This window comes from Anser anser, assembly GCF_964211835.1.
Source record: "Anser anser genome assembly, chromosome: 2".
Lineage (NCBI taxonomy): Eukaryota > Metazoa > Chordata > Aves > Anseriformes > Anatidae > Anser > Anser anser.
Genome location: NC_139721.1, coordinates 41716289 through 41731474, shown reverse-complemented (window position 1 = coordinate 41731474; position 15186 = coordinate 41716289). Strand labels below are relative to the sequence as shown.

Sequence of the window (15186 nt, the reverse complement as noted above, 5' to 3'; positions counted from 1 at the left end):
CCCATTAGAGACAGAGGTTAACGGTGTTTCTAAGTGGTTTCTCCCTAAATGACCTAGGGAGGTGCCTGGGGGAAGCTACTGCCACAGGAATGTAAGTAGCTGTAAGAAAATATCAGCGCAAGAGCAAATGACAATATCCTTGCCATAGCTTCAGTGAACCTGGAAGAAGGTTTAGGGCCAGAGGAGTGGGTTTCTGGTCCAATCTTCCAGCAGGAAGAGTAAGAGCAACAAACAGCTGATGCTAGGAGAAAGACACTTAATGCTGCAGCCTCTGAGATCTGGCAATCAGAACCAAGTCAGGCCTTTGCTGATCTTTCCTGAACCTTTCCTCTAGTCACGAGACAACGCTCTGCTTCCACAAATTCAAAGTTTCAAGCCTTTCATGAAAACTGGTTAAGTCCACAGAAAAAATACAGGGGGAAAACTGTTTTATTTCCATTCCCTGCTGCAACATCATCATGGGCACAAACAGGCAGTAGACTGAATCCCGCAGTTCAGGAGAGGTTGCTGCAAGGATCTGCCCTTGGAAACCAGGTTATGGAATCAGCCTTTAAAAGGGATGAAATCAAGAGTAATTCTTACGGTGTGAGCAACCTAGCGGTACAGCAGAGCACCACCGGTCCCTCACAGGGCCCCTGTGCGTGCTGGCCTAACGCTCTGGTGAGCCTGGGGTTACCAGGCCGTGCCACGCACTGCTCCTGGCACCTCTTCCAAAAGCTAGGCCCTCCCATCAAAGCCTTGCTGCTCCGTACAAAACGGGGTCTCTTGATGCTGCAGCCCAGAAGGGAGGCTGCACGGCCAGTTAACTGGGGAACCTGCTCTCTCCACATGGCATAACAACTATTTTCATAACAAATTACATCAGAACACAAATGGTTTTTGTTTGGCCTCTTCAGCTTTTTATAAACCCTGTGCTGCAACAGTGGTGATTAAATAGCATTTCCAAGCACTGGTTTAATTTTCTTGCTAGACAAGAGCTCCCGATAATACTGTAACCTTTATTTTTCCCTCCTTCACTGCAAAGTTGTGCTGAGAAAAAGCACCATCTGCCTTCTACTTTGATCACTCTCTTACTAGTTACTAGACACTCGTCTCCACTCTGCCACTTCAACGATGTTGGGAAAAGGGCATGTGTTTTTGCAAAAAGTAATGTTTACGGTAAGCAAGTTCCCAGACATTTAGAGAGGTTCTATGGTGACCCATCTGTAAAAGCCTAAAGCTTTCTGTGGCAGTTATTGCATCCAAAGTACCATAGCAAGCAGGTACATCAAGTGGACAGATGAGTTGCTACAGTCTGACAGCAGTTTCCAAAGGCTCAGCAAAAACATTAAAGGTTTGACCTTTGGTCACCAGTGAGGAACCCCTTTAAAAATAAACCAGAAGTTGTTATACATAGTATTAAGAATTATTATATTATATACCTAGTATTTCATGTATGCAGGCATCAGTTTAATTAAAGATGAATACCAGGAATTCATCCAGCACACTGGGCCCAGGAAAGATGATATTTGTACCTACACATCCCAACCAGCCCATGCTGCCCCACATACAGGTAGATGATGCTCTCTCAGACCTGACACCTACTTCAGACCACAGGTAGAAAGCCAGGACACTATTATCAAAGCCAGGACACTGTTATCAAGTCATGAGCAAGTCTCAAAAGTGTCACTTTATGATGTGTGGCTCTATTTCACTCCCACCCCAGGCGCTTCAGATTGGAAATAGCTTGCCTGCCACTCCATAAAATGAGAAGTTTTATCTGCAATTTCTTACAGCTTCATGTAATAGGAAAAATATAATCGAGATAAAAACAGCTCTAAAGGAAGAACAAACAACACTCACCCCTGGAAAAGCTGCATGGAGCTCCTTAGCCATAACTACAACAGGAGGAAACATCACCTCTCCTGGCTTGCCTGGTATTTATGCCTCAGGGTGGGGAGCAGCTTTTCCTGCGGTCATATTGGAAGAAAGAAAAATGAAGCTGTACATCCAAGTACAGATGGAAGCAAGTTGGCAGCAATGAGGTATATTCAGAACAGGCCATGCAACTCCCTCTGCTTCTTCGCCAGCTTCCCAGAAAGCCCAAAGGTTAAGTGAAAATAGCAAGCAATTCTTCACCATCCTGGGAGCCTGCATTTGTATAGAGACTCAGCATGGAAGTATGATAAGGTGCATTTAGGAGAACAGCAAAACTACTACAACACAGATGCTATAGTAATGCCTCAGCATATATTCTCAAGGGGGTTGGTTTGTTGTGTTCTTCCGAAGGTAAGCAAGATGCAATTTTGTGCATAGAAAGAAAAAAAATTCTTTACAATATATGCAAAGCTATCCAAACTGTCCGCAACTGCAATGCAGCTTGAGCAATCATCCTCCATTCACTGATCTCTTTTGGAATCCACTTACCTGACAAACACCCCCAGTTCAATTATTTCTGTGGCATCCAGACTGGGCACAAGGCAGAAGCAAACAGCTAAACATGGCACGTTTGAAATGAAATTCAGCTTGAGATACTGAGCAGAAGAAGGAGTAGATGGCACAGAGCGGTCTATGTTGACTAAGATTCAACTTGCCTTTGTATATGTCATTAGCATCACCTACATAAGCTGCAGTAGAGGTCATTTCAGAATGTTTCTCTAGAACTGGTTTACACTACACTGTTAGTGATTTATGGTAAAAAGGGAACTGATGAGATATAAAGTAATTTTAAAATATTTTTATATTTTATAAATTTCTTTTAAATTGAGAGTGTATTACCTAATCCTGCCTGGCAATGGAGGCCAATGCACACCAATTAGTTTTCAAGTCTCATGCTGCTAATACTGTGCATCCTGGACCTTGTGAGACATGACCACATAGAACGCAAAATACTTCTATTACAAGCAATACTTGAAAAAGGTCTTCAAGAACACATATTTCAGAATCATCATCATTTTCTGACATCTATTTCTCAAGCCATCTTGATGCAGGAGGCGGTGAGAAATATATTTAAAAATTCATTTCAAGTATCCTATTTATTGTTTCTGGTGATTTAGGACTACTTCATAGTACAAGCTAGCTTTTTTTAACTTAGGTCATAATTAGTCATATCTGCCTACAACAATTAAATAGAAGAGTTAAAAATAGAAGAGTTAAAATTTAAATTACACCATCTTGACACTGCAGTCTCACAAGCAGCAAGAGGTGTTCCCATTGCTGTAGAAAAAGCATTTCCATCTTTTCAAAATACACATTTAGAAACCCAACCTGCTTTACTAGGTTCTATTAAGTAAACTGCCAATTTAAAATGTTTTTCTTTTCTTGTTAGGTTAGCAGAGGCTTTAAACAGAAAAAGTGCCTCATCCAAGATGATGAATGAGCAGTCCTCACTCCTCAAAAATAAAGGAAGAGAGAATAGCGATGACAACTGATGAAGCACTGAAGACCACCCAGTAAAGAGGACCATAGGTAGAAGTTCTGCTTAATAATCTCAAACACTCTGTGAAGACGATGGTTCTTTTTTGCATAAAGCATTGAGCGGCTGGAAACTGGTGATGGGAAATATCACCAATTCTAAAAAGAATTAGGATATAATACAGAAAAAAATGGATAGCACTATGAACCGGAATACTAACAGAGGAGTGACACTCCACGATAACACAAGATATACAATTTTTTGCACTTCATAATAAGAATCTTCTCTATAAAAGGAATTCACCCGTTTAAGACATCTGAGATGTATTTTATAATTATTTATATTTATAATTATTAACTGAAGACAATGATGCAAAGCTTTGTGATCACATATCCTACTACTCCTCAAACTTCCTTACACAGCCTACTCAGAACAACCACGATCATTTTTTTGTAGATTTAAAATATTGAAGAAAACTTTAGAAATGTAAATTACCAATTGTGTTAATCTGTTCTGTAATTCTCCATCAACTGTTAAAACTACAGTTTAAAAAAAAAAGCGTTCTCATACGTATGCATCTGGATAGGACAGAAGCAGCTCAATTCAATTGCACTTGCTGGGGAAGCCAAATACAAAGTGATTCTTTCAGATTAAAATTTCATATGATCTCTTAGCCAAAAAAAAAATTTTTGCAACACTGAAAAGGCTTAGAAGAAAGAAAAAAAAGAACATTTCTAAGAACTATTTTTCTACTTGGTATTTATGTCAAAATTTTTTCACCTTTTTGATGACTGTTGTGGTTTAACCCGGCTGGCAGCTAAACACCACACAGCCGTTCGCTCACCCTCCCCCCTCCCTCTCTGGGATGGGGGAGAGAAACGGGAAAGTGAAGCCTGTGAGTTGAGATAAAGACAGTTTATTAAGACAGGAAAATAATAATAACAATAATAATAATAATAGTGATAATGGTAATAGTATTAACAATAATAATGTGTAAGAAAACAAGTGATGCACAATGCAATTGCTCACCACCCGCTGACCGATGCCCAGCCTATTCCCGAGCAGCCGGCCCCCCCACCCCGGCCAGCCACCCCTATATATTGTTTAGCATGACATCAGATGGTATGGAATACCCCTTTGGCCAGTTTGGGTCAGCTGTCCTGGGTCTGTCCCCTCCCAGCTCCTGCTGCACCCCCAGCCTGCTCGCTGGCAGGACAGAGCGAGAAGCCAAAAAGTCCTTGGCCTGGTGTAAGCACTGCTCTGCAACAATTAAAACATCAGCATGTTATCAGCGCTCTTCTCATCCTAATCCAAAACATAGCACCCTACCAGCTACTATGAGCTACTTAACTCTGTCCTAACTGGAACCAGGACAGATATCCACCCCTTATTCCATACCATTTATGTCATGCTCAGGTTACACTCTGTCCAATACATTCTAATTAATCACCATTTTCATCTATGATATATAGCAATCATGGTAGTGATGACATACATTATTATATAATAATTAACATACTACAATTCAACTCATGGGCTATTCTCACCCAGTATCAAATCCCCTTGAGGTACACACCGGACCTCCCCATTCTTTTGCATTACCCACCAAGTGCATCCAGGTCCCTGAGCAAAAGCAATTCCACGAATGGGTTTGCCTTTTCCTGAGGCAGGAGTAGCCCAGACTGTTTTACCCAGCATGTTTCTTACGTGCACTACAGGAACTTTATCCCCTTCTACAGTGCGTAACAGGTTTGATTGGGCAGGTCCAGCTCGGTTGGCAGATCCCCTGGTATTGACTAACCAGGTGGCCTTTGCCAAATGTGTATCCCAATTTTTGAATGTCCCAGCACCCATTGCTTTCAGTGTAGTCTTCAACAGTCCATTGTATCGTTCAACTTTTCCAGAGGCTGGTGCATGATAGGGGATGTGATACACCCACTCAATACCATGTTCTTTGGCCCAAGTGTCTATAAGGTTGTTTCGGAAATGAGTCCCGTTGTCTGACTCAATTCTCTCTGGGGTGCCATGTCGCCATAAGACTTGCTTTTCAAGGCCCAGGATAGTGTTCCGGGCGGTGGCATGGGGCACAGGATATGTTTCCAGCCATCCGGTGGTTGCTTCCACCATTGTAAGTACATGGCGCTTGCCGTTGCGGGTTTGAGGGAGTGTGATGTAATCAATCTGCCAGGCCTCTCCATATTTATATTTCAGCCATCGTCCTCCATACCAAAGAGGTTTTGACCGTTTGGCTTGCTTGATTGCAGCACATGTTTCACAGTCATGAATAACCTGGGCTATAGTGTCCATGGTCAGGTCCACCCCTCGATCACGAGCCCATCTGTAGGTTGCATCTCTACCTTGATGGCCTGAGGTGTCATGGGCCCATCGGGCTATAAATAATTCACCTTTATGTTGCCAGTCCAGGTCCACCTGAGCCACTTCAATCTTAGCAGCCTGATCCACCTGCTGGTTGTTTTGGTGTTCTTCAGTAGCCCGATTCTTGGGCACATGAGCATCTACATGGCGTACCTTTACAACCAGGTTCTCTACCCGGGCAGCAATATCTTGCCACAATGCCGCAGCCCAGATGGGCTTGCCCCTGCGCTGCCAGTTGTTCTGCTTCCATTGCTGTAACCACCCCCACAGGGCATTTGCTACCATCCATGAATCAGTATAGAGATAGAGAACTGGCCACTTTTCTCGTTCAGCAATATCTAAAGCCAGCTGAATGGCTTTTACTTCTGCAAACTGACTCGATTCACCTTCTCCCTCAGCAGCTTCTGCAACTCGTCGTGTAGGACTCCATACAGCAGCTTTCCATCTCCGATGCTTTCCCACAATACGACAGGACCCGTCAGTGAACAAGGCATATTTCTTCTCATTTTCCGGTAGCTTGTTGTACAGGGGGGCTTCTTCAGCACGAACCACCTCCTCCTCTGATGATATCCCAAAGTATTTGCCTTCTGGCCAGTCCATAATCACCTCCAAGATTCCTGGGCGACTGGGGTTTCCTATTCGAGCCCGCTGAGTAATCAGTGCAACCCACTTGCTCCATGTAGCATCAGTTGCATGATGCGTAGAGGGGACCCTTCCTTTGAACATCCAGCCTAGTACCGGCAGTCGGGGTGCCAGGAGGAGCTGCGCTTCAGTACCGACCACTTCCGAAGCAGATCGAACTCCTTCATATGCTGCCAATATCTCCTTTTCAGTTGGAGTATAGCGGGCTTCAGATCCTCTGTATCCCCGACTCCAAAACCCCAGGGGTCGACCTCGAGTTTCCCCAGGTTCTTTCTGCCAGAGGCTCCAGGTGGGACCATTCTCTCCGGCTGCGGTGTAGAGCACATTCTTTACATCTGGTCCTGTTCGGACTGGCCCGAGGGCTACTGCATGAACTATTTCCTGCTTAATTTGTTCAAAGGCTTGTCATTGCTCAGGGCCCCATTCAAAAGCATTCTTCTTACGGGTTACTTGGTAGAGCGGGTTTACAATCAGACTGTAATTTGGAATATGCATTCTCCAAAACCCCACGACACCTAGGAAAGTTTGTGTTTCTTTTTTGCTAGTTGGTGGAGACATAGCTGTTATCTTGTTGATCACATCCATTGGGATTTGACGACGTCCATCTTGCCATTTAATTCCTAAAAACTGGATCTCTCGTGCAGGTCCTTTAACTTTATTCTGTTTTATGGCAAAACCGGCCCTCAGAAGGATTTGGACTATTTTCTTCCCTTTCTCGAAAACTTCTTCTGCAGTGTCACCCCACACAATGATGTCATCGATGTACTGCAGGTGTTCAGGAGCTTCCCCCTGCTCCAGCGCAGACTGGATCAGTCCATGGCAAATGGTAGGGCTGTGTTTCCACCCCTGGGGCAGCCGATTCCAAGTATATTGGACTCCCCTCCAAGTGAAAGCAAACTGTGGCCTGCACTGTGCTGCTAGAGGGATGGAGAAAAATGCATTAGCGATATCAATTGTGGCATACCACTTGGCTGCCTTTGATTCCAGTTCATACTGGAGTTCTAGCATGTCCGGCACTGCAGCACTCAGTGGTGGCGTGACTTCGTTCAGGCCACGATAGTCCACTGTTAGTCTCCACTCACCATTAGACTTTCGCACTGGCCATATGGGACTATTAAAAGGTGAATGAGTCTTGCTGATCACTCCTTGGCTCTCCAGTTGACGAATTAGCTTATGGATGGGACTCAGGGAGTCTCGGTTGGTGCGATATTGCCGCCGGTGCACAGTTGTGGTAGCGATCGGCACTTGCTGTTCTTCAACCCTCAGCAACCCCACAACAGAAGGGTCCTCTGAGAGACCAGGCAAGGTAGACAACTGTTTAATGTCCTCTGTCTCCAAAGCAGCTATGCCAAAAGCCCAGCGGAATCCTTTTGGGTCCTTGAAATATCCTCTTCTAAGATAGTCTATGCCAAGGATGCACGGAGCATCTGGGCCAGTCACAATACGGTGCTTTTGCCACTCATTACCGGTTAGACTCACTTCAGCCTCCAATACAGTTAACTGCTGGGATCCCCCCGTCACACCATAAATACAGATGGGCTCTGGCCCTTTATAGCTTGATGGCATTAGAGTACATTGTGCACCGGTGTCTACCAAAGCCTTATACTTCTGTGCGTCTGACGTGCCAGGCCATCGAATCCACACAGTCCAATAAACTCGATTGTCCCTTTCCTCCCCCTGGCTGGAGGCAGGGCCCCTCTAGTCCTGGTCAGAATCTTCATTTCTGTGTTTAAAGGACTGCCTGCTGGAAGTTGGAGCAGCAAACCTTTCAGAGAACTCCTTTTTCCCAATTGTTTTCCTTTGCAATTCACGTACCCGTGCCTCTAGGGTCGCAGTAGATTTTCCATCCCATTTTCTCATGTCCTCTCCATGGTCACGTAGGTAAAACCACAGGGTGGCGCGGTGTGTGTGCCCACCATATTGTCTTCCTTGCATAGATGAACGTTTACCCCTAATAGCTGAGACACTGGTTTGTACAGGTGGGGAGGAAAATAATCTCTCTTCAAGTTGGTGGATCTTTTCAGAAAGTTTCTCCAAGGTATTCTTCTTTTAGCTGGTGGACACTAGTTCGTTCAGGTGAAGGGGAAGATAATCTTTCTTCAAGTTGGTGGATCTTTTCAGAAAGTTTCTCCAAAGCATTCTCTTTTAGCTGGTGGACACTGGTTCGTTCAGGTGAAGGGGAAGATAATCTTTCTTCAAGTTGGTGGATCTTTTCAGAAAGTTTCTCTAAAGCATTCTCTTTTAGCTGGTGGACACTGGTTCGTTCAGGTGGAGGGGAAGATAAATTCTCTTTAAGTTGGTGGACCTCTTCAGAGAGTTTCTCCACAGCTGAGACACAGGCCTTTAGGGAAGAGGAGAGATTTCCTTCGTACTGCCGGAGTATTTTAGTCACTTCATTCACTGTGGGATTCTCCTCCGTTTTCCAGGCTAGTATTGCCAATGAGTTGGCATATGATGATGGGGCACTCTGTACAAACTTCCGCCACATGGGTAGTGTACACCGGACTGCATCTGGATCTGCGGATGTTTGTGCGTCGTCTAGGTCCTTATAAATTACTTCCCGTACGGCCAATTCCCTCAGGTACTGAATTCCCTTCTCCATGGTGGTCCATTTGCTTGGTAAACATACAAGTTCTTCCTTGAAGAGATACCTTTCCTTCACAGCTGACAGGAGACGCCTCCAGAGGCTGCGAGATCGTGCTCCATCTCCAATTGCTTTGTCAATGCATGCGTCCCTAGCAAGGGATCCCAGCCGCCTGGCTTCCTTGCCCTCCAATTCCACATAATTGGCTCCCGTGTCCCAGCATCGGAGCAGCCAGGTGACAAGCTGCTCGCCTATACAGCGACCAAAATCTTTTCGCACATCTCGTAGCTCACGCTGGTATAGAGTCCGGGTAATTACTGTTGATTTTTCGACATCCTCATCCTCATCTTCAGTCTTCTGCACCTTTGATGGCCGGTGTAGAGTCCGGGTAGTTACTGTTGATTTTCCGACATCCTCATCCTCATCTTCAGTCTCCTGCACCTTTGATGGCTGGTATGGAGTCCGGGTAGTTACTGTTGATTTTTCGCCATCCTCATCCTCATCTTCAGTCTCCTGCACCTTTGATGGCCCAGCCTCGTCTTCACTACGCCCAGACTTAGCAGAAGACTGTCTGCGTTTTAAACGACCTGAGCCTCTATACCATTTTTTCACCTTGTCTACAGGGACAACTTGCACTGCTACAGCTCGTTTCTCTGACCCAGACACAGGGTCTGCCACAGGGGTTGGAATACCCTCTGCGGGGTCAACTTGCACTGCTACAGCTCGTTTCTCTGACCCAGACACAGGGTCTGCCACAGGGGTTGGAATACCCTCTGCGGGGTCAACTTGCACTGCTACAGCTCGTTTCTCTGACCCAGACGCAGGGTCTGCCACAGGGGTTGGAATACCCTCTGCGGGGTCAACTTGCACTGCTACAGCTCGTTTCTCTGACCCAGCCACAGGAGTGGGAGCAGCTGCACGAGCTGGGGCAGCTGCAGGAGCTGGAGGGGCTGCAGGGGCTGGAGCTGGAGCGGCTGCAGGAGCCGGAACGGCTGCAGGAGCTGGAGCGGCTGCAGGAGCTGGAGCGGCTGCAGGAGCTGGAGCGGCTGCAGGAGCTGGAGCCGGAACGGCTGCAGGAGCTGGAGCGGCTGCAGGAGCTGGAGCGGCTGCAGGAGCTGGAGCGGCTGCAGGAGCTGGAGCTGGAGCGGCTGCGGGAGCTGGAACTGGAGCGGCTGCGGGAGCTGGAACTGGAGCGGCCGCGGGAGCTGCAGCTGGAGTGGCTGCAGGAGCTGGAGCTGGAGCGGCTGCAGGAGCTGGAGCTGGAACGGCTGCAGGAGCTGGAGCTGGAACGGCTGCAGGAGCTGGAGCTGGAGCGGCTGCAGGAGCTGCAGCTGGAGCGGCCGCAGGAGCTGGAGCTAGGTTGCTAGTAGCATCAATTGCAGCTCGATAGGCACAAGCCAGACCCCAGCACGCTACAGTGATTTGTGTCACTTTGGAACTGCCAGAGTCATGACACCTTTTTTTCAAGCATTCTGCCAGCTTTTTAGGATTTTGCAGTTGTTCAGGGGTGAATGTCCAAAACACTGGAGGTGACCACTGCTCTAGAAACCTGCCCATATCCTCCCACACTCCCTGCCACTCGCAACTATCCCGCCTCAAGACAGATCTCCGGATGAGATTCCTAAGTAGTTGTTTAACCCTCCACAAAATCTGAAGCGCATTCAGGAGACATAACAACAAGAGCAGGCTGGTCTGAGTATCCCAAGGATATTCAACATCTCGGAGAACCACCGTAACTAACTCGGGGGAAAAGAGGGTGGTGGTGAAGGAGAAAGGGAGAGTGAACAGGTAGGGAAACATGTCTTCCCCTGTCCCCTTCACAGATTGGCTCCCTAACGAAAACAGGCAATAGGTGTAATTGCTAATAGTTTCTGAGATATGGGTTCCAAAGTATAGAGTCGACGTCAGTGCTGAGTACAAATACCAGGTTAAAGTCGTGACCAGATATCTCATCATTTCATAAGCCATTGCTACACCGCACAGTACCATAACAATCTTAAACCAGGGCCCGGAAAGGATAAACAGTGCAACAGGGAGCACATACAGAAAGTAACGCACCATAAAACTCAATTTGGAATACAGGTACAGCAGACTGGAGATTAAGGCAATCAACATCGTGACTAGCAACTATTAAGCAGGTCCAATACTTATACCAATTTTAGTTTAACACACTCTGGTCAGATTTGTCGATATCTCAACCCTTCGGGCCCCACGTTGGGCGCCAAAAGGACTGTTGTGGTTTAACCCGGCTGGCAGCTAAACACCACACAGCCGTTCGCTCACCCTCCCCCCTCCCTCTCTGGGATGGGGGAGAGAAACGGGAAAGTGAAGCCTGTGAGTTGAGATAAAGACAGTTTATTAAGACAGGAAAATAATAATAACAATAATAATAATAATAGTGATAATGATAATAGTATTAATAATAATAATGTATAAGAAACAAGTGATGCACAATGCAATTGCTCACCACCCGCTGACCGATGCTCAGCCTATCCCCGAGCAGCCGGCCCCCCACCCCGGCCAGCCACCCCTATATATTGTTTAGCATGACGTCAGATGGTATGGAATACCCCTTTGGCCAGTTTGGGTCAGCTGTCCTGGGTCTGTCCCCTCCCAGCTCCTGCTGCACCCCCAGCCTGCTCGCTGGCAGGACAGAGCGAGAAGCCGAAAAGTCCTTGGCCTGGTGTAAACACTGCTCTGCAACAATTAAAACATCAGCATGTTATCAGCGCTCTTCTCATCCTAATCCAAAACATAGCACCCTACCAGCTACTATGAGCTACTTAACTCTGTCCTAACTGGAACCAGGACAATGACTAATGTATCTTGCTTTGCATTTGTACGCATCTACAATCCAGCTATTAGCTGTGATCCCCACAGTGACAGACTCATTATCTGAAGCTGTATTTTAGCCAACTGAACCTGATAGAATAGGCTTGTTTTGCACCACTTTCTTTTCATTTAAATTATCTAAAGAACAATGACCTTCAAGTCTGCAACTTGATTACATTCTCCTACCCCAAAAGAATCTGATACCATGGTAGTTCTGGAATTTCTGAATCAGTAGGTTATAACTGTCATTGCCACAATCAGCTACCTGATTTTTTCGCCCATTTTATGGCTGAGCCATATGCATGTGGCCTTATTAAAGTAGCTTATGACTGCATTCAAAACGATATTTAATTTTTAAGCTTTGTCTCTACAAAGAATCCAGACAAGGCATACTAACTGAAGAGCCTTGAAAAAAAAAAACATATGAATATGCACAGAAGGACACCATAATGACTCACGAAAAATGTAATTGTTCTTTGTTGCAGATTCAGTTTTCTCACAGAGACATAAATTGTGCACTTCTGGGAAAATCTGTGATACTATCAGACTGAAAAAGAAAAAATATGTTCATACTGCCAACATTTACATAAAGAGCTTTTAAAAAAGGAGTTGTTTCCTCCAATAAAAATTAGGTTCTCAAAGCACAGAAATTTTCTTGGGTACAACCAAAGAATTGAAACAGAAAGACGCTGCATAACAGTTACACATTATTCCATTTCTGTTATTATGCTCCTTACTGTACAGTAACCTAGCTTTCAAGCAGCAGTAAGGCCCAGGGGCAGTTCATGGAAAATATTCTTAAATATGTTAACTTTTTTAGCACATTTTTCATGTTCAGCTGCTCCTTCAGCAGAAATGAAAGCTTTTGGATAGAGATGAGTCAAGAGAATTCCTTCAGACCCTTTGTAATTTACTGGGCTAAAACTAGCATGGAAAACTCATAGAAAAAGAGTGTTTGCCCAGCAGGCCCAAGTATGACAAACTGTAAAACTTCATTTGTTCACGAAGATGCACAAAGATATTTTTTGCAATTCTGATGAGCTATTAAAGAGCAGCAGGGTCCATCTAGGGCCCACGCAGTCCACCTCCTGCTCAGCCCTTGGTTGTTTTGGTGTGAGAAAGTAGCACACACTGGCCACGACCAAGAATTGGCTTCCCCTTCACCCCTTCGTCCAACTGCAGGCCAGATCTCTAAAGGCTTGTAGGAACAGTAAAAATGCACTAAGCATATCATTAAAGCATTTTCTTGGCTTACTTCCAGAAGGCAGCACTGTTCTTCCTCATGTTCCCCTTCTATCTCTTCTGCTTTGATTTATGACAGGTTTTAATTCTTGTTATGGTTGCTGCATACTGCAAATTTACTCATTTATTTCCACTTAAGATTTTAGACCCGGAGACCAAAAGTTTAGAGAAAATCATTTAAGCAGATGTTATCATGAAAAGCAAAAGAAACCTCAAATGAAGAAAAGTTAAAGTCTGCTTATAAAGATTTCAGAAATGCAGTTACTTTCGTTATAGGAAAATTAAACTCTTGGAATCAAAGTAAGAGTGCAAACAAATTTAGGAAAAAAAGAGTATTCATAAACAGATTTATTACCCTGATTTGGAGTAAGGTAATTCTAATTTCTTGCATTAGGAGCTTTAGGAGCAAGATAGTCATCTGGTCTGTCACAGAGGACCTCCAGTAATCTCTAAACCTTTATATCACCAGAGCAATAGAAAGAAACTACTGGCACACATTTCTCTTCCGAAAACCAAGCTCTACCCACGCTGTCATCACAGGGCCCTGAAGTGTTCAATCTGCCACCATGGCATCTGCCTATGTTCCACATGCCAGATTTTGGGAGAATGTGACTGAGCAAGTTAAGCGAGCAAACAGGTGAATAGTAAAAACAGTGCTCAGTACTAAGAGCTAAAGCTAATCAGAACTTTTCAGACTAAAAACTTACATAGCAGAAAGTTTTATGAATTAGTTGATATTCAATGAATGCTTTTGGTCAAGTTCCCCAACTTCCACATTTAAAAGCTACAGGACAGCTCCACCACTCCACCACAACCACTCTCTCACTCTTCCTCCTCAAAGGGAAAGGGGGAGAAATACAACGGAAAGGGCTCAAGGGTTGAGATAAGGACAGGGAGATCACTCAACAATTATAATCTCCGGCAAAACAGACTGAGCATAGGGAGACAAGAGAAATTTATTACTTATTTTTCTAATGAGCTAGAGCAGTAAGAAAGAACAGCAAACTAAAACAATTTCCTCCAACCCACCCTCTTCTACCTCCTGCCCCCGAGGAGTGCAGGGGAACGGGGGCTGCTGTCAGCCCCTGACTGACCATCTCCCTTTCATCTCCACTGCTCCTTCACAGTCCCTCTCTGCCCCTGCTCCCCGTGGGGTCCCTCCCACGGGATGCCGTCCTTCCCGAACTGAGCCTGCGGGGGCTGCCCACAGGCAGCAGCTCCTCAAGAACTGCTCCCACATGGCTCCGTACCACGGGGTCCATCCCCCAGGAGCAAACTGCTCCAGCACGGGTCCCCCACGGGCGGCAGCTCCCCCCAGACCCCCTGCTCCTGCGTGGGCTCCTCTCCACGGGCTGCAGCTCCGGCCCGGGGCCTGCTCCTGCGGGGGCTCTCCATGGGCCGCAGCCTCCTCCAGGCCACATCCACCTGCTCCACCGGGGGCTCCTCCACGGGCTGCAGCGTGGAGATCTGCTCCGTGTGGGACCCGTGGGCTGCAGGGGGACAGCCTGCTCCACCAGGGGCCTCTCCACAGGCCACAGGGGAACTGCTGCTGCATGCCTGGAGCACGTCCTGCTGCCCTGACCTGGGGGTCTGCAGGGCTGATTCTCACTCCTCTCTCCCAGCTGCTGTTGCACAGCAGGTTTTCTTTTCCCCTTCTTGTAGATCTGCTCTCCCAGAGGCCCAGCTGGTGTTGGTCCCTGTCTCTGGCCAGCAGCAGGTCCCTTTTGGAGCCAGCTGGAGCTGGCTTTCATCTGACACGGGGCAGCGGCTGGGCTCTGCTCACAGAGGTCACTCCTGCAGCCCCCCAGTACCAAAACCTTGCCATATATACCCAATACAACAATAGACAAGCATAACATTTATATGTTTGAGGACAACCCCTGTAAGCAAAAGGTGTTCCATGTTACAAATTGCCTGGTTATTCCCACCTCTCAAAAAAAAAGTTGGGAGTGGTTGCCTTAAGTAGCATTCATTGTCTTTACTTCCTACCAAGCAGTTCTTCTCTATTCTCCTTAGACAACTCTTTAGAGAAGAAAACACCACAGACTTCTAGTTTTGCAGACATGGATGTACCTCCCCACCAATGCTCCATCACCCTGGGCCCAACATTATAGCT

At 46.1% G+C, this 15186-nt stretch overlaps 1 long non-coding RNA gene across 4 annotated transcripts in view; it reads right to left on the bottom strand.

Moving 5' to 3' along the window:
- The window catches only part of LOC310894573, a 54976-nt gene extending 43480 nt beyond the window's left edge, over positions 1-11496 (bottom strand). For 2 of the 4 annotated variants that reach the window (XR_014580015.1, XR_014580016.1), the window contains exon 1: positions 11464-11496. This is a non-coding gene — a long non-coding RNA (uncharacterized lncRNA). Of the gene's footprint in view, positions 1-1842; positions 4483-11463 lie in introns of those variants that run through there. The other 2 variants (XR_014580017.1, XR_014580018.1) reach the window with 2 other exon arrangements.
- Positions 11497-15186: the final 3690 nt, after the last annotated feature.